Here is a 25,509-nt window from a genome sequence, read left to right as displayed (position 1 = left end):
TTTCTTTTTTTTTGCTTTTTGGGTCACACCCGATGATGCACAGGGCTTTCTCCTGGCTTTGAATTCAGGAATTACCTCTGACGGTGCTCAGAGGACCATATGGAATGCTGGGAATTGAACCTGGGTCCCGGGTTGGCTCCATGCAAGGCCAATGAAGGCCCTACATGCTGTGCTATCACTCCAGTCCCTATTGGTATTTTCTTATGAAAGAATTATGTCCTTTTTTATTTGGTTTTCTGCGACTATGAATTAAATAATCATCAAAATACTGTAAATATGTGATTGCTTTTCTATTTTGGGCATTTCTTAAATTTTCATTTTTCAACTCACCACATCTCAGTTGCTCCATCCGTCTAAGTTACTGTGGTTGTTGCCATGAGATATACACATAGATGAGACAAGAAGATTATCTAAGGTTTTGAGAGAATATAAAGGACTTGTATTCCAGATCCATGGCGCCACATATAATTCCCCAATTCTCACCGGGAGTGATCTCTGAGTGGAAAATCTGGAGTAGGGATTGAGCATCTCTGGACAGGACACAAAATTCAAAAAAGAAAAAAAAAAAGATAGACCGGAAACAGTTAACTCTAGACCAGCTATTATGGAGACTATGATGAGTAATTTAATTTTTTTACACAGAAAAGTGATCAACTTAATCATTTATTCTTTCATTCTTTTTTGAAATTATATTTTATGGAGATAGCAGGCAGTAATACAGAAAGCCACAAGCAAGAATAAGGATGTACGGAGGTTTAGAGACTGAAATGAGACAGAGAAGATAAAACCAAGTTATTAAACCAAGTTACTTATGTTTGTCAGTTAGAAGAGCAGAAACCTGAATAGGAGGAGACAACTGCTGACAGGAATGCTGTGTCATGGTTACTCTGGTATTTCTAGAGTGGCATGTGTTTTGAATGACAGGGCAATACTCATATTTCCTAATAGTGTGGTTATAAAAATTCTGAAAGATGGTCTTGCTTCTCATCAAGCCCTCTGCAAAACTTTCTTCTTTCAATTCATCATTTCTATTACTTGAACTATCTAGCTATGACTGGAGAGGGGGTTTAAGTAGTATTATTTGTTACAAAACCCAGCTGAGTTATGGGCAGAAGTAATGTATGTGCTAGAAGACTTGCATACAATGTTTCTCAAGCAAAACATGCTATTGTTGTGACATATTCTGTCCAGAGCCCACAAAAAGACATGGAATGATTCCACATCTTTTTTGCTCATAACTTATAATCAGTACCATCAAGTTTCTACTTTCCCTCAGGCAATACATTCAAATGCCATGTCTGAGACTTCTAGGTTGAGTTTCTGAAGAGAAAATACTAATAGGAGATAAGTGTCTACATTTTAAAAAAATTGCTGCTTAGGTCAGAGTTCTGCTGGAAAGAAAACTTACTCTAGGAATTTTGGATAGAAAAAGATTTAAGAACTCTCAAGGAATTCATAACGATTAGAATAGCTGGGAGAGTAGTGTTCCAGCTTGCCACAATTGGCTTTCCACAAATTTGGAAGGATCTTATCCCAGGCCAGTGAGGGACTTATTTTGGGTCCAGGAGGCTCTGGGGTTAGACCCTCTGCTACCACCTGTGGAGCAAACAGTCTTTCCTGAGAATCTGTGTCTGGGAGTCCATGCAGTCAATGGAGATCTGTCGTGAGTGGAAAATAGAACCTTCTTTTTGGGAATCAAACATGTTTCAGCTGCCTCACTGACATAGTTTCCTGGTTCTCCCTTGCTCTTTGGCAGGGTGGGAAAAAGCTCCAGATCTTGGGGCACCCCTGAGGCTCTCAGGAATGTAGGGCAGCAGTAACCTTAACTAACAGTAATAGTGGCCTGGCCTCTCTCCTCTCAGGTCTCTGTCTGGGTTTCTTTCCAAGGACAGCCACTCTAGTCACCTCACTTGTAGTCACTGCTCTCTTACTCCCAACATGGCCTCTTTGACTCTCTGCCTGTCTGCCTGTCTGTCTGTCTCTCTGTCTGTCTCTGTCTCTGTCTCTCTCTTTCTCTCTCTCTCATTCTCTCTTTTTCTCACTACTACTACTACTACTACTATTACTACTACTACTACTAGTACATCAGAACTGATCTGCTCTCTCAGTTTCTATGTTCAATCTCTTTCTGTGGAACTTTGTTCTTCTCTGTGGGTTGAAGCTGTCACATAACTATTTCCCTTCTAAAGGAGCCAGTTTACTGCCTCAAGGATTGTCCCCTGCCATTTGGGGGCATTCTCTTTTATAGGGAAATTAGATAAAGCCTTTCCTGTCCAAGTCTCCTTCTCTACAAATGCTCAGGCAGTATTGAAAAGCTCAATGACTTCTCTTCTTGACTTCCAGCCCCAGGGCTTCTGTCTCCAGACCCTTCTGTTTTGCCCCAAGCCAAGGACACATTCCAAATGAATCAGAGCCACTAATAATTGTGCTTTGTGTGTGGGTGGGTGGGTCCTAAGGCTATTATCAGAAGCCCCATAGTGAGGATTAAAGGGAAAATGTCACCATCAAAAACTACTACCTACTGGGCTGGAGCAATAGCACAGCCGGTAGGGTAGAGTGTTTTCCTTGCACGCGGCCAACCCCAACCCGGGTTTGATTCCCAGCATCCCAAATGGTCCCCTAAGCATCGCCAGGGGTAATTCCTGAGTGCAGAGCCAGGAGTAACCCCTATGTATCGCCAGGTGTGACCCAAACAGCCAAAAAACAAAACAAAACAAAACAAAACTACTACCTACCAATTCCATCAAGAGGAGAGGAACACAGTCTGAGGATGTTGAAAACCCCCTCTTTCTACAATCTGACAAGAAACAGCTACCTGCCCACAAAGTCTGTGGATTGTCAGTATGGAACCTGCACTGGGCTGGCAAAGGATTCTCAGAAAAATGCATCCAAGATTTACTCCTAAAATCCCAGAGGTGCATCTCCCTGCAGAGGAGAAGGTATTGAATTGGTAACATACAATTCTGCAAGCAGCTAAGGATTTTCCAGGATTCGGAGCTCAATACTCCATAGGGATTTTCTGGGTAACTAAGATGTTCCTGAGATTATAACTTCATCAGTGGACTTAGGTCTTTTAGAAAAGCTAATTACAGGATTAGAAGAAAAATCTTTTTTGCAGTAGAAAAGAAAGGTAAGTGCTTCTTCTTCCCTACTCCCAACACATTTTTCTTTTTCCTTAAGAGGCACTTATACAGGTAAAGGTAGCTGAATAAATAACTCACCCCAATTCAATACTGGCCCAAAAGTGAATCATTTGAGGGGGAAAACTATGTATGAAAAATAAAGTTCATGTTTGACCTTCTCCCTAACCCTGTGCTTTACTTTTAGAAACTTGCAGAGGAAGAAGCAGGTGGGAAGTGAGCAAAATTCTAAAGCAAGAATGTTGATTGGAACATTGGTCGGAAAGAAAAACCTGCCCATATATTGTTTGGAATAACAAAAATAATGAAAATCCCATGCTTATGAAGAGAAGTCATGGTAGTGAGCAAAATTGTGAACTATTTTGAAACAAATCTATACTGCAGGGTAAGAGATGCAAGCAGCACAAAGTAATGAACATACGTTGGGAATATAAGGTGAGGGTGTTCCAATATACGGAGCAAGCAGAGTGCATTGTATATGTTAGAAATGTGTGCTCCATCCCAGGAGGGGAGATGCATGTCGAAAGTAGACTATGGACTGAACATGTTTGCCACTCAATGCCTCTTTTGCAGACCACAACACCCAAAAGGAGAGAGAGAACACAGGGGATTGCCCTGCCACAGAGACAGGGGGGATGGGGGGATGGGGGTGGGAGGGATATTATCCATGGTGGTGGAAAATGGGCACTGGTGGAGGGATGGGTATCTGATCATTGTATAATTGAAACCAAAGCACAAAAAATTGTAAATTTACAACTGTAAAAAAAATAAAATAAAATAAAGGGAAAAGAAAAAAAAAAGAAATGTGTGCTCCAAGAGAAATAAATGCTCATTTAAAAGTGTTTGTTTCTAATATAGATGGACACCCAAGGACAGTAGACATAAGGTCCAGGAATATTGCCCCATAGTTGGAAGTCTGATTCATGAGCTGGAGGAAAAGGCAGCTGGAATAAAGAAGCGATCACTAAGTCAATGATGGTTGGAGGAATTGTTCAGGGTGGGAGATGTGTGCTGAAAGTAGATAAAGAACCAAACATGATAACCTCTCAGTATCTGTATTGTAGACCAGAATGGCCAAAAGTAGAGAATGGGGGAAATTGTCTGCCATGGAGGCAGGGGGAGGGTTGGAAAGGGGGGGGGGGGTGTACTGGGGAGATTGGTGGTGGAGAATGTGCACTGTTGGAGGGATGGGTGTTTGATCATTGCATGATTGAAACTCAAACATGAAAGCTTGTAACTGTATCTCACGGTGATTTAATAATAAAAATTTTTTAAAGTGTTTGTTTCATCCAGAAAGAACTAGTGGTCAAATAATAAATTATTTTGCACTTTTTTTATCCCCTACATTTAAGAAAGGCAAAGAAGTGCAAAAGAGCATTCAGAGTGAGAGTTAAATGAAATTTAGCACTTACTTTAGCCCTATATCCATGTTTCTTGTTCATATGTCAGATAATCTCCATTGCTGTTGTTAGTTTGCTTGCTTCTAAAAGGTGGAGGAAGTTGGGGATGAGAAGGAGTTAAATTGAAATTCAGATTTAAAATTTTTAAATCTTTAATACATAAATTGCATCAACTGATAAAAATAAAAGTGAAAGTGTCTGACAATAGAAATGAGTCTCAGGACAACTGGATATACTCAAGAAGTAATTAAAGACAGACTAAGAAAATCATGAGACTAAATTTTAAGGTAGAAGTTGAAAAAGTACAAATTTTTTTTGATTACTCCTTAGTGAGTTCTAAGCCATTAACATTTCTTTTATATATTCACACTAAAACTATCTACTTTTGTTGTTTCAAAAGTGACTTAGCTTATTATTTGCCCAGGAAAAACACACAGAATAAATTTTCTATCTCAGGTGTATTTTGGCACCTGTATATAACCATGTAAGAACCAAAAAAAGTGTATATCCTAATACTTATTTTCAGTTGACTGCTTATTTCAATCCATGTCCACACAATCTGTGATCCCAGATTTGTTCTTTTACCACCAGAGATTCATATTTTCTAAAACATCACATGCATGCAGAATATTTAGTTCTTCAGTTGCCTATAAGAACCACTAAGTCTTTAAAACCACATACAGCCCATGGGGCTGGAGCAATAGCACAGCACAGCATTTGCCTTGCACGTGACCAACTGGGTTCAAGTCCCAGCATCCCATATGGTTCCCTGAGCACTGCAAGGGATAATTACTTAGTGCAAAGCCAGGAGTAACCCCTGTGCATCACCAGGTGTGACCCAAAAAGCAAAAAAAAAAAAAAAAAAACCCAAAAAAACCAAAAACACAGCTCTTTTGAATATTCATGTACACATTTCTTTTTGTTTGTCTGGGGACCACACCTAGTGGTGCTCAGGACTTACTCCTAGCTCTGCTTTCAGGGATCTCTCTGGAAGTATTTAGGGAGCCATGCATGTATGTAACAGGGTTCCAAGGATTGAACCCAGGTCAACAGCTTACAAAGCATACAGTGATAATACAATACTCACTGTATTATCACCTTGGTCCCCATGTATACATTTCTTTGTGGACATTTTGTAACTTCTCTTCAATGAGTTTTTCTCAGTCATGTTTCTAATATATGTCATTTTTCATGTCTGTGATAAGTTCTAACACCTACCATTACTGACTTTACCTCCGCGTAGTGGTAATAATCGACTTCTGAACACTTAACAAATAATTGCACAAATTAAAGTCCCCTCCCTTTCTTTTCTTGAGAAATAATTTTTTATGCTTCTCACATTTTGGTCAAATAAAATAGCTCTTCATTTTAATTACAATATCACAATTATCCTATTGAAACTGTTTAGCTGATAATAATTTAATACTGATTAAATGACTTCACAAATAATACTGTATGGCTATATTTAGTGAATTAGTCTTTATTCAGTCACTTAAAAATGCATTCTAAGAATTTGGCATACTAAAAATTTGTAGGCATCATAAGAACTTGTGAGATTCAGGAGAACACTCAGAGATTTAGACCAAATATTATAACTTTGCTATAGTTAAGTTCCAGCTGGAATGACACATGCAGACGGAAAAGAATATATTCTAACATCTTTCAAGAAAAAATATGTTTTTAACTACTCATAGTAAATATGTCATATTAAATTTTCCTTTAAAACAATCTTCTTTGGGTCTGGAGTTAGTATAGAGAGTAGGGCGTGTGCCTTGGAGTTCGATACCCAGCACCACATATGGTCCTCTGAGCAACACCAGGAGTAATTACTGAGCATTGCTGAGAGTGGCCCCAAAGCAAAATAAACAAAAATATTTTATTATATGGATAACTCATGGTATATAGGCAAAAAATAAGAAGATATTGGAATGAACACTCATGAATATGTCAGGTATTTTGTCTTAACTGCATCAACTGACAATGACAAATGATCAATAAGGTAACCAGAGATTCAAGAAGTACCTTAATGATGGAGTGTGGTGAGTCAGGACTCAAGAATTTAGAAATATTACTTATATATAATTGTACTTCTTATATATATAGACACAGAGACTATAAAAACCAGCTCCCGGAAGAGAACAGTGCAGTCTCCTGCCCCCGTGCCTGACTGTCCTCACTCGCCGGGACCCCTTGGAGGGGAGCGGGTTGAACTTTCCTCCCCGCCCCGACCAGGGCTCCAGCAACCAAAGGCCTCCAGGACCAGCCACCACCATGCTGAGACCACTATCCACACACATGAAGGTACTGGCAGAGGGACAAAGTCACATGGGTTCCGGGGCCGAGATCTCCAAGCCTACTCAGATTTGGGCTTAGCATCCTCCACCCAGATCCTCCAAATTCCAGTAGGCGGGGGTCACACCCAACAACTGGCCCCCTGGCGCCATGTAATCCCATCAGCGGCCAAGACTCAGAGACTATAAAAACCAGCTCCCGGAACCGCGCGGCCGCGAATGCATCTTATTATGACATCTTATTATCTCATTCCTACTTTGGACAAACTGGCAGGCTACCGAATGTAGCCTGCCCACATGGCAGAGTCTGGCAAACTCCCCGTGGCGTACCCAATATGCCAAATACCAGTAACAATGATGGGTCTCATTCTCCTAAAGAGCCTTGAATATAATCTCAGGGCTAGGATGAAGGAGACGTTACTGGGGCCTGCTCGAGGCAATCGACGATTAACAGGATGATTTGTGATTTGTGATATATATATAATTGTACTCCCTAAAATAGACATATTTTCCAAACAATTTTTACCCTCAAGTACCATAGTCTTTTCCTTTCAATAGTGGAGCTTGCCAAAAACCTAGAGCTAATGAAAGCCTAGACCTTCCTTTTTGTTTGTGGAAGTATGAGTAAGGAAACAGAGCAACCTACAGGGTTACTTTGTAACTAAAAGTGCATATTCCACCCCAAGTTGCTCTATATTTATATTATTTTTGCATTTTAAAGTTAGCCATTGGACCATGAGTTGCCCCCCCCCCACCCCCAAGCAGCTCTTCGGCATGGCCATGGCCCCAGAGGCACATGGACCTAATTCGGAACCCAGCAGCTTCTGGCAGAAATGTGAATGGACTCTGCAGTAAGCTACAGTGCCATGCCCCTCCGGGAGGGAAAGGGTGCCTGTCTCTTCCTCCACCCCCCCACCCCCACCCCTGGCCGCATGGTGGCCACCACCTTAGAGCTTTTTTGACAGCCAGGTATGAGCCAGCAGTGACAGGGCAACTGCGACCTCATGGAATGGGGGGTGGAACCAGCACATTCTTCTTGCCCTTCCCAGAGGAGTTGCCCCCCCCCCCCACCCACCCAGTGGCTCTCTGGCACAGCCAATGGCCCCAGAGGCACACAAACCGATCTCAGAACTATTTGGCTTTTGGTAGAAATCCCTCCAGACTTAATTAGTAAAATGTCAGAAATCCAAAATCATATGCTCATCATAACCAGCAATGGAAAAAATTATTTCATAATGGCTTTTCAGCAGATTTGTTTGTTGGGAGAAAATTCCAAGTAATAATGGTGCATCTTTTGTCAAAATAAAAAATGTAATCAAAGTAGAGAGTGAAATCAAAGTGGAAATCATCTGCCTCACAGGCACAGGGAGGGGTAATATGGTGGGTATATTGGGGTTTTTGGTGGTGGAAAATATGTACTGGGGAAGGGATGAGTGTTTGATCATTGTATGACTGAGACGTAAACCTGAAAGCTTTGTAACTATTCTCACGGTGATTCAATAAATAAATTAAAAAAAATAAACATAAAGTTATCCATCAATCAAAAGTGTGACCATCACAAATAGGGAGGAAATATAGGTGATATCTTAACTCAGTCTTGTAGCTGATTTTACTAAAAGTTTTTGTAACCCCAACAATTGATTCTTTATGCATATTCAGGTGAACATTATTGCATAAGTTAGATTTTGCTGCTACAGATTAGAAATAGGTCATAAGAACAATTTTGTATAGTACAAGGCTACTGAGGAAATATGACTAAAAGGGTAAAGAGAAGGCAGATCAATAGAACTTTGCAGAGGAAAATGGTGAGATTTGTTATGTCAATAGAAGTTAAAACAGGAAAGTATTGTAAAAGTTGAGCATAAGACTGGCACAGTTAGACTTACATTTTGGACAGTCACGAAAGACATAACAATAAAAAAACAGAAGTTAATAATGTAAGTATGTGCATAATTAGAAGCTATTGGATTTGGTGGTTTAACATAAGGTAATGAAGGGAGTGAGAAATGGTAAAATTTATGAACATATTTTGAAAAGAGGTCAATATAATACTCTATTGGATCACAATGGAAAATTAGAAAGAACATTTTTAAGTTTTGACCTGAAAAAAATAAAATTTCCATTTCTTATGATGGGGCATACCTCAAAGAACAGACTAGATTAAAAGAAAATATGCTGCCTGACCCTGGGAACTCCAAGAGTTCCCTTTCTGGCTGATGTGCCCTCTGAACACCTGACCAAAGGGGACCAGCACAAGTCTTAGAAGTTCTTCTGAAGTGACCTGCTGGCCCTGAGCAGGGACAGAAGTAATCCCTCCTCTCACAGGTACAGCAGTGCAGTGGGCATGGCCCCTGGGACAGTGGCTGCCCATGAGGCCACAGGTTTTTTTTTTCCAGAACTTTGGACTCACAGCTTCACTTTCATTACCTAATTATGAGGAGGATAGCTTGGCTATCCCAAACACGTTAGACCAATAGTCCACTAGTCGATTCCAATCAAAATACTCCCAAAACTTACCAAGATAATGGTGAACACAAGAAAATGAACAAGCCTAATGTAAAAGAACACATCCCCTGAAGCTGCACTGGTGGCTCCACAGAGAAGTACCAAAGAGGTAGTATTCTTAAAGAGGAAAAAAGAGACCACCATTGACTGAGCCTATCTAGAATCCTCCCTTGCTGTGAGAGGGGATCACTAACAATATTCCTGATAAACATGGATGCAAAGATCCGACAAAATATTAGCAATTACAATTCAACAATTCATCAGATGATCATACAACACGACCAAGTGGGATTCCTCTCACAGATACAAGGCTGGTTTAACATTCTCAAGTTTTTCAATGTAATCCATCATATCAATAAAAGAAATGATTAAAAAATATGATTATATCAACAGATGCAGAGAAAGCATTTAGCAAGATCCAGAACCCGTTTTTGTTGAAAACTCTCAGCAAAATGGTAATTGAAGGAACTTTCCTCAGTATAGTCAAAACATCTACCACAAGCCCACAGCAAGCATTATCCTCAGCGGGGAAAAACTAGGAACCTTCCCTCTAAGATCATAAAAGAAGGATGCCCACTCTTACCACAACTATTCAAAATAATAATGGAAGTACTTGCCATTGTACTTAGGCAAGAAAAAGACATGAAGGGCATCCAAATAGGAAAAAAAAAGATATAAAGCTTTCATTATTTGCAGATTACATGATACTATATTTAGAGAATCCTAAAGCTTCTACCAAGAACCTTCTAGAAACAATAGACTTTGTATAGTAAAGTCGCAGGCTATAAAATCAGTATCCAAAAGTCCATGGATTTCCTATACGCAAATAATGACAAAGAAGAAAGGGATATGAAAAAAAAGCAATCCTATTGACATTCATGCCTCAAAAAATCAAGTACCACAGAATCAGCTTAACTAAGGAGGTAAAGAATCTGTACAAAGAAAACTTCAAAACACTACTTCAAGAAATAAGAGGACAGGAGGGAATGGAAACACATCCCCTGCTCCTGGATTGGGAGAATTAACATTGTCAAGATGACAATTCTCCTAAAAGCATGATACAGATCTGATGCTATCCCTATAAGGGTACCCATGTCATTTTTCAAAGAATTTTATCAAACACTCTGAAATTCATATGGAACAACAATCCCCCACAAATAGCTAAAGCAATTCTCGGGGGAAAAAGATGGAAGGGATCACTTCCCCAACCTCAAATTACACTACAAAGTTGCAATAATTAAAACATCATGGTATTGGAACAAAGATCAAGAAGCCAGTGGAATAGGGTTGAACATCCTTACACACAACCTCAAATATATGATCATTTAATCTTTCAAAAAGGAGCAAGGAATGTGAAGTGGAGCAAGGAAAGCTTGTGTAACAAATGGTGTTGACAAAACTGGACAGTTTTGCTAAATGCAAAAAAACTGGACAGTTTGCTAAATGCAAAAAAAACTAAAAATTGTCTCAGACTTCTACTTAACACCATGCACAAATGTCAGATCAACATGGATTAAAGACCTCACATCAGACCAGAATCCATAAAGTACATTTAAGAAAAGGTTGACAAAACCCTCTATGACATTGAAGCTAAAGGTATCTCCAAGGACAAAATGCCACTGACCAGTCAAGTGGAAAAAAAGATAAATAAATGTAACTATCTTAAACTATGAAGCTTCTGCACCTCAAAAGAAACAGTGACCAGAATACAAAGACAGCCCACAGAATGGGAAATGATATGGCACCCAATACCCTTCTGACAAGTGGTTAATATCAAGGATATTCAAGGCACTGGTTGAACTTTGCAAGGAGAAAGCACCCAATGCCATCAGAAAATGAGGCGATGAAATGAACAAAGACTTTTTTCAAAGAAGAACTCTCAAAAGACACATGAAAAAATGCTCTTCATCACTAATCATCAGGGAGATGCAGATCAAAATAACTATGACATATCATCTCACACCACAAAGACTGGCACATATCCAAAAGAACAAAAGCAACCAATATTGGAGTGGATGGGCGAGAAAGGGAATCTCCTTTACTGCTGGTGGAAAGGCCAATTGGACCAGCATTTTTGGAAAACAATATGGACATTTCTCGAAAAACTAGAAATTGAGCTCCCTTTAGACCCAGCAATACAATTTCTGGGAATATATTCCAGAGATGCAAAAAAAGTATAGTAGAAATGACATCTGCACTTGTATTTTTATTACAGCACTGTTTACAATAGCCAGAATCTGGAAACAATCCAAGTGCTTGAAGAACAGACAACTGATTAAACAAACTTTGGCATATCTACACAATGGAATACTATGTAAGAAAAGATGAAATTATGAAATCTGCATATAAGTGGATGGACATGGAGAGTATCATGCTATGTGAGATTGAATCAGAAAGAGAAGGACAGACATAGAATGACTGCGCTCATTTGTGGAATATAAAGCAAAATAATAGGAGACTAACACCTAGGACAGTGCAGATAAGGGTCTGGAGGATAACTCCACAGCTAGGAAGTCGGTCTCACATACTGGAGGGAAAAGGCAGCTGGGATAGAAAAGGGACTACTAAGTAAATGATAGTTGGAGGGCTGGCTTGAAATGGTAGATGTGTGCTGAAAGTATATGGATCAGACATGACGGCCACTTAGTACCTGTATTGCAAACTATATAATACCTGAAAGGAGAGAGAGAAAGAGTAAGAGGGAATCTGCCTGTCACAAACACAGGGAGTGAAGAAGGGGTCAGGAGTGACAGGAGGGATACTGGGAACATTGGTGGTAGAGAATGGGCTCTGATGGAGGTACGGGGACTTGAACATTATCTGACTGAAATGTAACCGTGAAAGTTTCTAAGTCTGAAACTGTATCTCAAGGTGATTCATTAAAATAATTTTTAAAGAGAAAAATATGCAGGATAAAAATTGAGAGATTATTCATATTATGTAGTATTTTATATAAATATTGAACATAAAAGTAAAGATTTTCTGTATAGATAGATTAGAAGAGTTTGTGGAGAAAGGATGGGACTCACTAAAGGGAAGGAATAGAAAGTTATGAGTTTATGTAAGACTATGTAGGAAAGGAATCAAGGTAGTCTCATATACCAATCAAAGAACTCTGGACTACTTCATCATTGATGGTAAAATTAAAGTAAAAATTCAACAATGGAGGCTAAGAAACAGCACCTCATTCTATATTTGTTTATCTTTCATTTTTCCAGCTTAGTGAATAAACTAAGACTGGGAAGATCATTCAAACAACGTGGAAAATCAGAGGAATTAAATAAAAGTATCAGAGAATTGGGAAAATTTGTCAATATCTACAAATTATGGCTACTTGATATTTACCACTTTAAAGGCCATAGTTCACAGACGTAGAAGGTAAAATTCTTACTGCATTTAATGCAAGATTAAGAACAACCCAATTCTACTATATTCTCAATAGTAGAGATCCAAAAGAAAAGGTAGAAGCAGCCACCTTCTTCCAAACTTTACAAATCAAACAGGTTTCTATTATTTCATTATATAATGATCCTAAATCACTGAAGTGATATTTACTGTTAGAAAATACTTATCAACATCTGGGGAAGATTTCCATTGCCACACCTAGATGGAGATGCGATTGGTGCGATTGGTATCTACTGGGTGAAGGAAGACTAGGATAGCTGATAACATCTACTAATGCATGGTACAGCCTCTCTCCCCCATCCCCACCCACAGTAACAAAAAAATGATATAACAAATATCAGTAGTAGTTTGCTGAGAAGGTTTTATCTAATGTGAACATTTAACAAGAGTTGTATAAAGTATTTTGTACTTTTTTTTTTGCATCACACCCGACAATGCACAGGGCTTACTGCTGGCTATTCACTCAGGAATTACCCCTGGCAGTTCTCAGGGGACCATCTGAAAAGCTGGGAATCGAACCCAGGTCAGCCACATACAAGGCAAACGCTCTACCCGCTGTACTATCGCTCCAGCCCCTGTTACACTTTTTAATTTATAGAAATATAAAATGTTGATAATTCAGTTTGTTTTTCTTTTCACTTAGCATTGTTGTTATTATTTATTATGATAAAAAGGCCCTCCCGTTGATCGTCGATTTGCTCGAGCGGGCCCAGTAACGTCTCCATTGGAGACTTTTGTTGTTACTGTGTCTGGCATATCGAATACTCTCGGTAGCTTGCCGGGCTCTCCGAGAGGGGCGGAGGAATCGAACTCTGGTCGGCCATGTTGGCCGCTTGTAAGGCGAACGCCCTACCCGCTGTGCTATCGCTCCAGCCCATTTATTATGATAATATATATAATATAAAGTTTGTCACTGGAACCGTGAGGTAAACAATTTACTGACATTATAAGCATTCACAGTGTTATTATATTCTTACATTCGAATAAAATAGAGTAATCAAATTCAGAGTCAGCACTACTTTGACTATCCATTTATTTTAGAAAATACAAGAAGAGGCATTTCACAGAATATTTATAATAAAAAGAGTTAGTTAAAATACTCTTGGAGAGCTCAAAGTATACAAAGAAGGAATACAATGGAGAAAATCTATATGTAAAAGTGATAACAAGAGACTAGAGAACTTTAAGCTGGGCAATAAAAGAAACAAAAAGTAGATTTGAAGGGTAAAATATCACAAGACTACTACTAACATCTCTCAAGACAAGGAATCTAACCACAGTTTGTACATCTTGGAGGGTTTGAATTGTAGATGCTAAGAGAAACAAGAGGGGCCAAAGTCATAGTTCGGGATGAAGGGCATTTGCCTTGGTTATGTCCAATCTGGGTACAATCCCCGGCATCCCATATGGTCCCTCGAGAAGCCAGGAGTAATTCTTGAGTGCAGAGCCAGGACTTAATCCCTGAGCATCTCTATGTGTGACCCAGAAAGCAAAAAATAAAAAGAAAAAAAGAAAAGAAAAGAAACAAGAGTCTGACCCAAATGTTACTGTTATAGTGGCTCTGACAAACAGAGGAAAAATCACAAATATAGTTTGCGGGGAAAATTTGTTTCCCAATTTAATTTAGGGAATGTGATTTCTAATGCTGTTAATGATAGAGATTCATGCTTACATAATTCCAGTATCACAATCTCCATCAAAGCATCTGCTCCATCATCCCTCCAATGTTCCATTGACCTTAGCATTGTCCCTTCCCATCACTGAGCAAGAAGTTTTTCATCAACCCTCTATCCTATATGGTAATTTTCCCAGTGGATCCTATTGATATAATCTGTAAAATCTTAGCACGCTGAAGGTTCTGTGCTCATAGGCTCTCTGGACAGCTCTGTCTCACCACCCGCATTCGGTGCTCTTGAGCCGCTGTGTGTGGCCTGGATCAGGATGGCTGTTCTCTCTCTCTCATGCTTGAGCCCCTCTCGCTCTGACTCTGGATTTCTCTATAGCCCAAGCCTACAGTCTTAGTTTATATAGCAATCACATAAGGTTGTGACACAAAGGTGGGTTGAATATTAACAAATCAACAATGAGAGGTAAAACCACTCCTCCAGGAGATTAACTCAAAGGATAAAATCTCATCTATAGAGATTGCTCCAGATTACTAGAGATCTGCTCAAGGTTGGGGTCCCAACAAGGGTATGTTCTTTTCTCAGCTACTAATCTACTTAAATAGTTGTAGTAAATCTACTTCTAATATTTCTAGCAATGTCATTCTGTATGAGCATAGTAAGAGATATAAATTTACAGTTTGGTTCTTCCTGAGAACATCTCACTATACATCCCATAGTCCTCAGGCCAGGTTAGTCTTCATAGCTCCAGAAGAGTCCTAATCTCGTGGTTACTTACTTTTGGATCATGACAGAATTTGTCCATGATCATGCCCTCAACAACTTATACTTGAGTATCATGCTGCTTTGGCCAGGCCCATTTCGATGCCAGGGTAGCTCACCGCTTGCCCTGGGTCCATTCAGTCCCTTGTCGGGACCCTGCCTTTGGTGTGCTAGGAACAAAGGGCAACTGAGTCAAGAAAGCAGATGCCCAGGAGTAAATATTATTTGGAGTCAATCAACTCCAAAGTTACAAAGCATAATATTAACTGTCTTCCTGGGTCCATACAGAAAAAAAAACATTGCTTTAAGGTAAACTATGCAAAAGACATAAGGTGATTAATTAGCTGAGGAGGAGAGAACAGAGAAGAGTTTACAGATAAACAAAAGGATGGGAGTGACTCAGGAGCACTGGAATGGGTGTGACGAAACAGTGTTATCATACATCTAAGGAAGAAAATTTTCTTTCTTGGAAAGAAAATTGGTTTGTGACATGCAAGAGATTACTTTTAAAAGGACATGGCACAGAAGAATGATTTTTTGAAAAGCACAATTTTTCTGAACTATTTACTTGAACTAGTATATAACATACACCATGATGTCCCCACCATGTTTAAACTGTAAGTTTACCCATACATCCTCCATGACTGACCCTATTCTTCTACCAATCATGTTGAGAATATTTCTTTAATATGGATATAGCTATTAGATCATAGGGTCTAATTTCTTCGAGGTTCTCTTGTTTCATGGCATAAAGATTCTCAAAGTAATCTCTGATTATCCTTTGAATTTCCGTGGCATCTGTTGTGATGTCCCTCATTTGAATTATGATTCTATTTATTACAGTTGTCTCTCTCTTTGTAAGTCTGCTAGTGCTTTATCGATCTTGTTTATTTTCTCAAAGAACAAGCTTTTGTTTCAATTGATCTTTCAAATTGTTTTTTGGGCTTCCATCTCATTAATTTCTGATCTGTTTTAGTATTTCCTGCCTGGTTTGGGCTTCTTTAGTTGGTCATTTTCCAATGATCTTAAATTGTGAGTTTAAGTTATTTATCTGGGCTCACTATTCCTTCCTGACGAATGCTTGTAGAGCTATAAACTTTCCTCTTAACACTTTTTTTTGCTGTGTCCCATAAGTCCTGGTAACTCACTTCTTCATTCTTGTTTGTTTCCAGGAATCTTTTGATTTCATCTTTGATTTCCTCTCTAGAACACTGGTTGTTGAGTAGCAAGCTGTTTAGTTTCCAGGTCTTTGGTTTAATTTTCTGTTTCTTTTCTTTCTGATCAGGCTGGAGCGATAGCACAGCAGTAGGGCGTCTGCCTTGCACGCAGCCAACATGGCCGACCCAAGTTTGATTCCTCCGCCCCTCTCGGAGAGCCTGGCAAGCTACCGAGAGTATCTCGCCCGCACGGCAGAGCCTGGCAAGCTCCCCGTGATGTATTCGATATGCGAAACACAGTAACAACAAAGTCTCCAAGGGAGACGTTACTGGGCCCGCTTGAGCAAATCGATGAACAACGGAAAGGCCTTTACCTTTTACCTTTACCTTTTCTCTCTGATTAATTTATATTTTCACTGCATAATGCTCTGAAAAGATTGCTGATTCAATGTCTATCCTCTTAATTTCATGGAGGTATGTTTTGTGGTCCAACATGTGGTCTATCTTGGGAGAATGTCCCATGTGCACTTGAGAGAATGTGTATTCAGCTTTAGGGGGATGAAATGTTATACATACACACTTATACACATATGTATATGTATGTATTTATACACTAACCCCCTTTTTTCCATTTCTTCGATCAGAAAAAGTATATCCTTGCTGAGATTAAGTCTGGTTAGATCTTTTATTTTCATCCTTATCTATAAGATAGTTCATGTCCTCTTTATCATTAAAGCTGTTCCATCGGATGACTAACCTCTATTCTTACAATGTAGTTAACCATCAGGTTAAATCCAACTCCACCTACTATATATCAACCCCAGACACCTGAACACAGTAGGGAAAATACATGACGATGCTTACTGATTCTGTTTAATTGTGTTCATTAATGTAGAATGACTAATAAAGATAGACAAGATTCACAGAACAAAATTAATTAGAAATTGTTCATAATGCACTAAATTGCACATTTGTTATTTTTATTAAATACAAGCAAATTAAAATGAAAACAGAGGCAAGATACAGCAGGATGTGTGCTTATCTTGCACATGGCTGACCCAGGTTTGATCCTGAACACCACATATAGTCTCTGATTTCTGCTTGGAGTGATCCCTGAATGGAGAGGTGGGATTGAGTATTGGGCACAGCCAGATGTGACCCCAAGACACTATCTTCCAAAATTAAAAAAATTTAATTAGACTAAAAGATACTATTTTATCAAATGGGCAAAAATCCAATAATGTTTCAGGAAATCAAGTATGGGAAACAATGTTTTTACACTTTTGAATGTTTTACTAGATAAAATTCATTTACTTTTTTCTTCATAAGCTACACATACCTCTGAACAATTAAGAAATTGTAGGCACCGAGAGAAAATGTCTCTGCCTGGCAACTTTTTGAGTAGGTTGTGTAAGAGCACAAGGCAGTGTCTCATAAAGACTGGACAGAAAGTACAAATGTCCTAACATAGTGTGCATTGTTGTTTTATTGATAATACTATAGTACTGGCAAACCGAGTTAATAGAGGTATAGGATCTGGGAGAGCAGAGAAGTAGAAAGATAACAAGTTATGAAATAAATGATTCAAGTCTTTTGGAATTATATCTTGATCCTAGAAGTACACTATTAGGCACAGCCTTCTTGATCGACAACAGGATGATAATATTCATCAAAATTAAAAGGATAGACATTGGCTTAACCAGAGTAATAATTATTTACTATAGAATATTCTAATATGTGTAAAAGATTTATGAACAAATCTATAGTTAGTGTGGGATTTATTTTTAAAAAATAGAAATAGATTGCTTATTTGCTGGTAACTGATCATACAATTTACCATCTAAACCAGGGAACATTTCTTTTTTCAAAATGAGTAACATTGTTGGGGCCAGAGAGAGAGCAGAGGAGTTTGGATGTTTGTCTTGCATGATACTGACTCAGTTTCCATCGCCAAAACAACATCTAAGCTATAGAGAACCACATATGGTTTCCTGAGCACTCCATGAGGTATCCCTGAGAACAACCTTAGGAATGAGCCCTGGCCTAAACCCAAAATCTTTCAAAAATAATATTAGATTTGTTATCAACAATAATTGTGGAATGATGTGAGTAAAACTGAATTATTTATGGTAAACAAAATTGTTCCCAATCAATTGGAAATTGATTCAATAAATTGTGTTCAAACCCTCACCTGATATATTAAAAATACCTATATAACCTTGAGTTATCTACTCATGATTTGCCAAAGTTTTATAGAAAAAGCAACATTTGATTAAAATTACATAACTTATGTGAAAAAGATAAATAAATCTACAAATAGATTTTTATAAGAAACATTTATGAATGAATAAATAGCTTATTAAGTTTTGGGAAATGTATAATGGGAGCTACATTTTCTTACAGATTATTTTGAAGTTTTGAAAATTTTGGTCATGCAAACACAAAGTGAAAAACTATAAAACAACAACTTTTTCATGGTCTTCTGGTCTGCATCAAGAAAAACAAAATTCTGATATGTGAGCCACACACAGCGTTGCTCAGAACTTACTCTTGGCTCTGCTCTCAGGGATCACTCCTGGTGATGCTCAGGGGACCATATGCAATACCAGTTATCAAACCTGGATCACCATCAAGTTTGTGCAGGCTAGCTCCCTGACAGCTGTATTATCTCTTGAGCTTAAGAAAATACTATTGAATGGTACAAAATGTTTTTTTTTTTTTTGTGACACTAGTGGCTAAGCCATGAAAACAGCATGTTTGGATCAACCCTCTCCCAGTAACCCCTAAAATGTCTTATTTGTTTTTTTGTTTGTTTGTTTGTTTTCTCACTGTAGATATTGACTCCCTCCCCTTCTTTTTCCAAAAATTATGTCTTAATTCACTTACAATGTCTCATGGAAATCAAATAATATTTTAAAAAATAGTAGAGACTCCTTTTTCTGATTGCAATTAAATTTTACCATTAATAAACAAGTAAGTTTCTAATGCAGGTGGGCAGTTTGTTTTGGTAATTGGGTCGTATGCTTACAAAGCTTCAGTTCATAACTATCTGTTTAGATCTAGTAGTTATGCAACTTGGTTAAATATTCTCTCAAGAAACATATGATGTGTGTGGCAATGTTGCATGCTTTAAGAGAGAAGGTAGACATGACAACAGGAAAACAATCTGTCAAACTAGATGAAGACAAGTACTGTGAAATGAAACTTTAAGCAGATTAAAAAGAATTTTAAATTTTCTACTCAGATTGCTCAAGAATATCTTAAGTTGTACTTTTTTAGAAGGAAAAAATTGAAAATGATTGGTGTTTCATTTATAAGTGTCATTGAGTTGGAAAGAAATGACTCAATAGAAATGTTCTTTGTTCCTCTATATTTCAATTTTTAGTTAAGACACAAAGCTTGAATTAATTATACATTTTCCTTTTCACTCCAGTTTTCCAATTAAAATTTTTAATCCAAGGTTCCCCATTTATTATTTTTATGTTTTGTTTCTCCAGTCTAACCTTTTCCAGTTTTTAAAATATCCCTAAGCTCTTAAAAAAATACCTCTGATAGAACAATTATCTGTCAGTGACTTAGAAAAAAAAGTACAAACCATTATTGACCTTAACCTCTCTGTTAAATTTCATATTTTTGTCTATATGTGTATCATCAATAAAAAATGTGGAAATAATTTTGTCCTTCAAATACATTTACTGAGTACTTATTTTAAATGACAAACTGTGTGGTTTACTTTAAAAGCAAAGAAAATTATTTCTTAAAAAATTTAGTACAATGAAGAAGAAAAATTAATGAGCAACTATTATAATAAAAAGTGGGCATCGCATATATAAACTGCTAGCAAAGCACACAAAACCCTTCTCTCTATGCCAGAAAAAGCATCTCAAGCTGAAAATATCTGAAGCTACATCTATTGTTTGAAATTGTTCTAGTTCTTTTCCTTGTTGATTTATATCCATGAGAAAAATAATAAAGTTAACCCAGATATCCAAGACAGGAAGCTACATCTCAATTTATATTTTGTTAATGTTGCCAATATAATTATAAGGTATTTGACCCAATTTGTACAAATACAAGATGTTGAATTCTGATTATCATTATTTATTTCTCTGGATAAGTAAAATAGACTCAGTTCTACCTCTTCATGTTGAATGTTTTTCCTCAAAAACTTTATTTAAGCATGCAAATAAAATGGTTTGATTTTTTGTTTGTTTTGGGGGCCATACCTTGTGGTGCTCAGAACTTACTTCTGATCCTCTGTTCAGCTTTCAGTACTACCTGGGCACAGGGGACCATAAGATGTGCCAAGGACTGAACCCAGGTTGGATGTTTGTGAGGTAAACACCCTCTGCTCTGTATCTCTTTGGTCCTATAAGTTAAATATTTTAATGTAGATACATATAATGCTGTTGGGATATTTTACTATAAAATTTGATGTCATCAGTATTCACCAGTAAAGACAGACTTAAGGAGGAAAAATAGAGTTTAGATCAATCAAAGTGATTAGAAGTTTACTATATAGACCAGAATGGAAGAGTATACTGCTAGCAAAAGGAACACCTTGAACAGTAGCAACCAAATAAAGTGCGAATCAATCCGTGTATTCTTGGGAGATCATTGAGTGATCTGTGCTAAAGGGACAACAGTGATTCTAGAAGATTTTGAGGAACTATTACAAGAATCCAGGTATAAGATGACGCTATAAAATAAGATGAGACATGCCTAAATAAGGAACAGTTGAAATGAGAAATATATTTTGGATGTACATAGTCAAAACTCAACAATATGTACAGCAAATGAAAAGTAATAATAATCTAATTTTTACATAATTTTCTTATAATAAATTTAATGATCTCTAACATACTAAAGTAAAGTAAAGTAAAGGCCCTCCCGTTGATCGTCGATTTGCTCGAGCGGGCCCAGTAACGTCTCCATTGGAGACTTTGTTGTTACTGTGTCTGGCATATCGAATACTCTCGGTAGCTTGCCGGGCTCTCCGAGAGGGGCGGAGGAATCGAACTCGGGTCGGCCATGTTGGCCGCGTGTAAGGCGAACGCCCTACCCGCTGTGCTATCGCTCCAGCCCCATACTAGAAAGCACTTAATATATCAAATAGATATGAAAGAGTAAACTGAGGGATCGATGTTTGGGTAAATCCACAACACCACCAGTTAGTCACTATTAAATATGGTTCAAACATAAAATACTTAGACGTTTATGTCAAAGTTTTGACTGTTAAACAGAGATTTCTTCTATATGAATGACAACTTAGAGATGATCTTATGTCTTGGGCTTTGTATGCTAGAATGTAGAAGAAAGAGCTGCGGTTGGATTAATTAATATGTCAGTTTTTATTAAAGGCAATTCAAACCTCTCAAATGACAATTGTTAGAGATGTTTTCCTACTAGGGACTCTGCATTTGTATTAAGCATAAAATGTGCTACAATGTGAGTACCAATGTTTCATTTTCAAAACTCTAGAATGTGTGGAGAAAGGCATTCTGTGAATTGACTCATGCTAAAGATTTTATAAATGTTATTGCATTGGTGAGGCAATTTTAAATAAACAAATTTTGAAAAACTGATCACTATTTTGTGTCAAACAGGATGAATGTAATATTTATCTGGTACTAGTTCCTGGTTCTGGAAGAAGAATGAATAATACTAACATAAGTGAAGGGAAAAACTAGATGCTAATGTCTTAAATAAAAATGAATTCAATAGTTGGCTAAATGCCAAAATATAACTCATGAAAAAGATTCTTAACTATCCTCAGGGCCCCTCTCGGAGAGCCCAGCAAGCTACCGAGAGTATCTTGCCCGCACGGCAGGGCCTGGCAAGCTCCCTGTGATGTATTCGATATGCCAGACACAGTAACAACAAAGTCTCCAATGGAGACGTTACTGGGCCCGCTCGAGCAAATCGATGATCAACGGGAGGGCCTTTACTTTTATTATATAAGGAACTTGAGGCCAGAGACATGGCAGTTTCCCATAGGTAAGGGAACATGTAGAGCTAACCAAGGTCTTAATCTAAGCATTCTAATTCAGATTCAGAATTGACCCAGGGTGTCCATTATGAGACCGGAGGGAGGGTGGCAGGGTGGAAGCTGGGGACATTAATGGCAGGAAGTGTACACTGGTAGGGAGATGAATGTTGGAACACTATCTGAATGAATGTCGACCATAAACAGTTGTGTAATTCCAAATCTCATAGTGAATCAAAAAAAAAAATCACCCATGGTTATTCTTCTTAATAGTAACTTTATTTCCAAATAGTAACTTTATTTCCAGTTCACTAAATTCCTTTGGCATCATTAAGATCTGTGAGAACTTTTTTTTTTGTGGGGGAGGGGGAAATGGTCGGGAGGCAGTGGTGTCATACTGTCTTTGCTCAAGGCTTATTCCTGGCTCTGTGCTTAGGGATCATTCACTATCAGGGATTCTAGTTGAAATCAGAACAGATATTTTTAAATAGAATCATTTAAAATTTAGCTGATTTTTTTTTATCCCTTGGTATATGGTGAACTGAAATGCAAAATCATGCTGAGAAAAAGAATACACAAATGGCAAAAAAAGAAAGAAAAAAATGCAAATTATTTTGGGATCCTAAATGTAACACGTAATTCCCAAAGATGGCTTGTGACTGTTCTTTGTTAAACTGCTCACCTAAACTCATTAATTAGTTTGCCAATGATTTTCTGTTTCTAGGGAAATAAGGATATAAAGTGATGGGGTCAGGGGGTGGCAGGGGCTGGGGCTGTGGGGGGAGGGGGCATTGTCTTTAGCATTTTGCTTCTAGCCGAAGATGAATTGGACAGCTGAATTTGACTTTTTTGTCACTATATGATGTGAACAAGTTACAGTCACTTCTTTTTTCTTTCACCGAAAGCAAGGGGAAAGTGGAATTCTTTAATTTTTTTTATTTTAATTTTTTTATTTTTTTATTAGTGAATCATCATGGGATACAGTTACAGACTTACAAACTTTTGTGCTTGCGTTTCAGTCATACAATGATCGAGTACCCATCCCTCCACCAGTGCCCATTCTCCACCACTAATGTCCCCAGTATCCCTCCCATCACCCCAGCCCAGCCCACCCCGCCTCTGAGGCAGGGCATTCCCTTTTGTTCTCTCTTTTCTTTTGGGTTTTGTAGTTTGCATTAGAGGCATTAAATGGCCATTGTGTTCAATCTATAGTCTACATTCGGCTCCCATCTCCCAACCTGAGCTGGTCCTCCATATACCCTTTACTTGGTGTTCCCTTCTCTATCTGAGCTGCCTTTTCCCCCAGCATTTGAGGCTGGCATCCGAATCGTGGAGTAAACCTCCTGGTCCTTATCTCTACTATTCTTGCGTGTCTGTCAATCTCTCATTCTGTTACTTTATATACCACAGAGGAGTGCAATCTTTCTACGTCTCTCCTTCTCCTTCTAACTCATTTCACTTAACATGATAAAAAGTGGAATTTTTGATTGTAACTATATCCATGCATTACTGAAAAGATGAAATCGCATGCATATACTGGAGAATTATACTAATATACTTACAAAATTGCAGCTAATATTATATCTGCATGCACTTAAATATAAATGGATTTGTCACATAATATCCAAAAGTTATTCATAATTGCTATTATAATCTGACCTTAAAGTATTAAATTGTTTCGGGCCAAGAAAGTACAGTGGGTAGCATGCTGTCCCTAAATGCCGCCAAGCCATGCTCCCATGACTCCATATACAATCTCTCCAGTCCCACAAAGAAATGATTCCTAAGATCCTAGACAGGAGAAAACCCGAGTGTGGCCCAAAACAAACCAAACAGATGTATGAACTTGTTGGCATCTGCAACGACATTATTTATGAGTGGAATTCTAACTTTTGTAGAGATTGAAATATGTCTTTTGTATGAGTGAACTTTTACAGTAAGCATGTTGGGAAAAGCAAAAAAAAATAGCTGAGGGTGGTTTAAAAATGAAAATATTTCATTATTTAATCAAAAATTCTATGGAGCCAAATGCTAACGAGAGACAGTCTTACAGACAAGTTGCCTCGAGGCGACAACTGAGTGGGGCCTGTGATCCAGGCCACTGTGCACTAATGCTCAGGCTGCTTTCTGTCAAAGCAAAAACATAATTGACGTGCTCAGAAACATGAGCTGGAAAGTGACCTTGATTCTCCCTTGCCCCTGACTCAGCAGGATCATTGGTTATGCGATCCTCACCTGTGTGAATAAAAACTATAAAACTCAATTTTGCAACAAAACTCACAGCATCCTTGTGGATATATACTGAGTAAGTAACACACCTGTGTTTATTACTTCTTTTTTTTAAGTGCTCTAATTCATACCCAGATTGGAATAAATAGAAATATAATTCTTCAGAATGTGTTTATGTTGATTCTACATAAAATGCTACATACGTTCTATATACATAAATACGTGCACTGTGTATTTGTGAGAATAGCATCCACTTAAGTCATTATTATATACACAGTATTCTGACCTAGGATGTCAATGATGACAATATTTAAATGCTGATGTAGATACTTTTTGTTTCTATCCATTTAATGAGATTTCCCCCTTATATCTGTACATACAACGTTCCACAATATTTTTCTCCTGGTTTTGATGCCATGTCACGGAATCTTATAACATTAAAATGCTTATTCACTAGACATAAAACATGAAATTTGTTCTGAGTGCCTTTCCTTGTAAACGGTTGTTATATAAGTAAATTTGGTATATGTTTCTATATTCCTGATAAAAAGATTTGTGGCATCATTCTCTGTGTTCATGGTGACAACGGATCCTGTTAAAGCTTGAGCTGGTAAATGAGTTTGAATTCCTTGCTTGGGCAGAATATTTGTTTACACATAAGATATAGGTAAAAAGCTCATTTAGAAAATGGGGTTTATTTTGTCAAGTAATATTCACAATAATATTGACCAAGTAGTATTCACAATAATATTGACATTGCATACAATGTTGATAGAGAAATTGCATGAAAATAATCATGCTCTTAGGATACTAATAAATTGAGACAAGGTAGTTCAAAATTTTTGATTAAATTTTCACATGGCCTATATGTATGCCGACTTCATTACAATGACAATTTTCTGGTTGAATATAAACAATAATAGCATATCAAAATAACAAATGTAATATTTTATGAATATTTATAACCAAACATTGAAAATAGCATTTTGAGCATAAATGTATCAATTAA

The sequence above is a fragment of the Sorex fumeus genome, unplaced genomic scaffold, assembly GCF_029834395.1.
Source record: "Sorex fumeus unplaced genomic scaffold, SorFum_2.1 ptg000038l, whole genome shotgun sequence".
NCBI lineage: Eukaryota > Metazoa > Chordata > Mammalia > Eulipotyphla > Soricidae > Sorex > Sorex fumeus.
Note: the sequence above shows the minus strand (reverse complement) of the source record.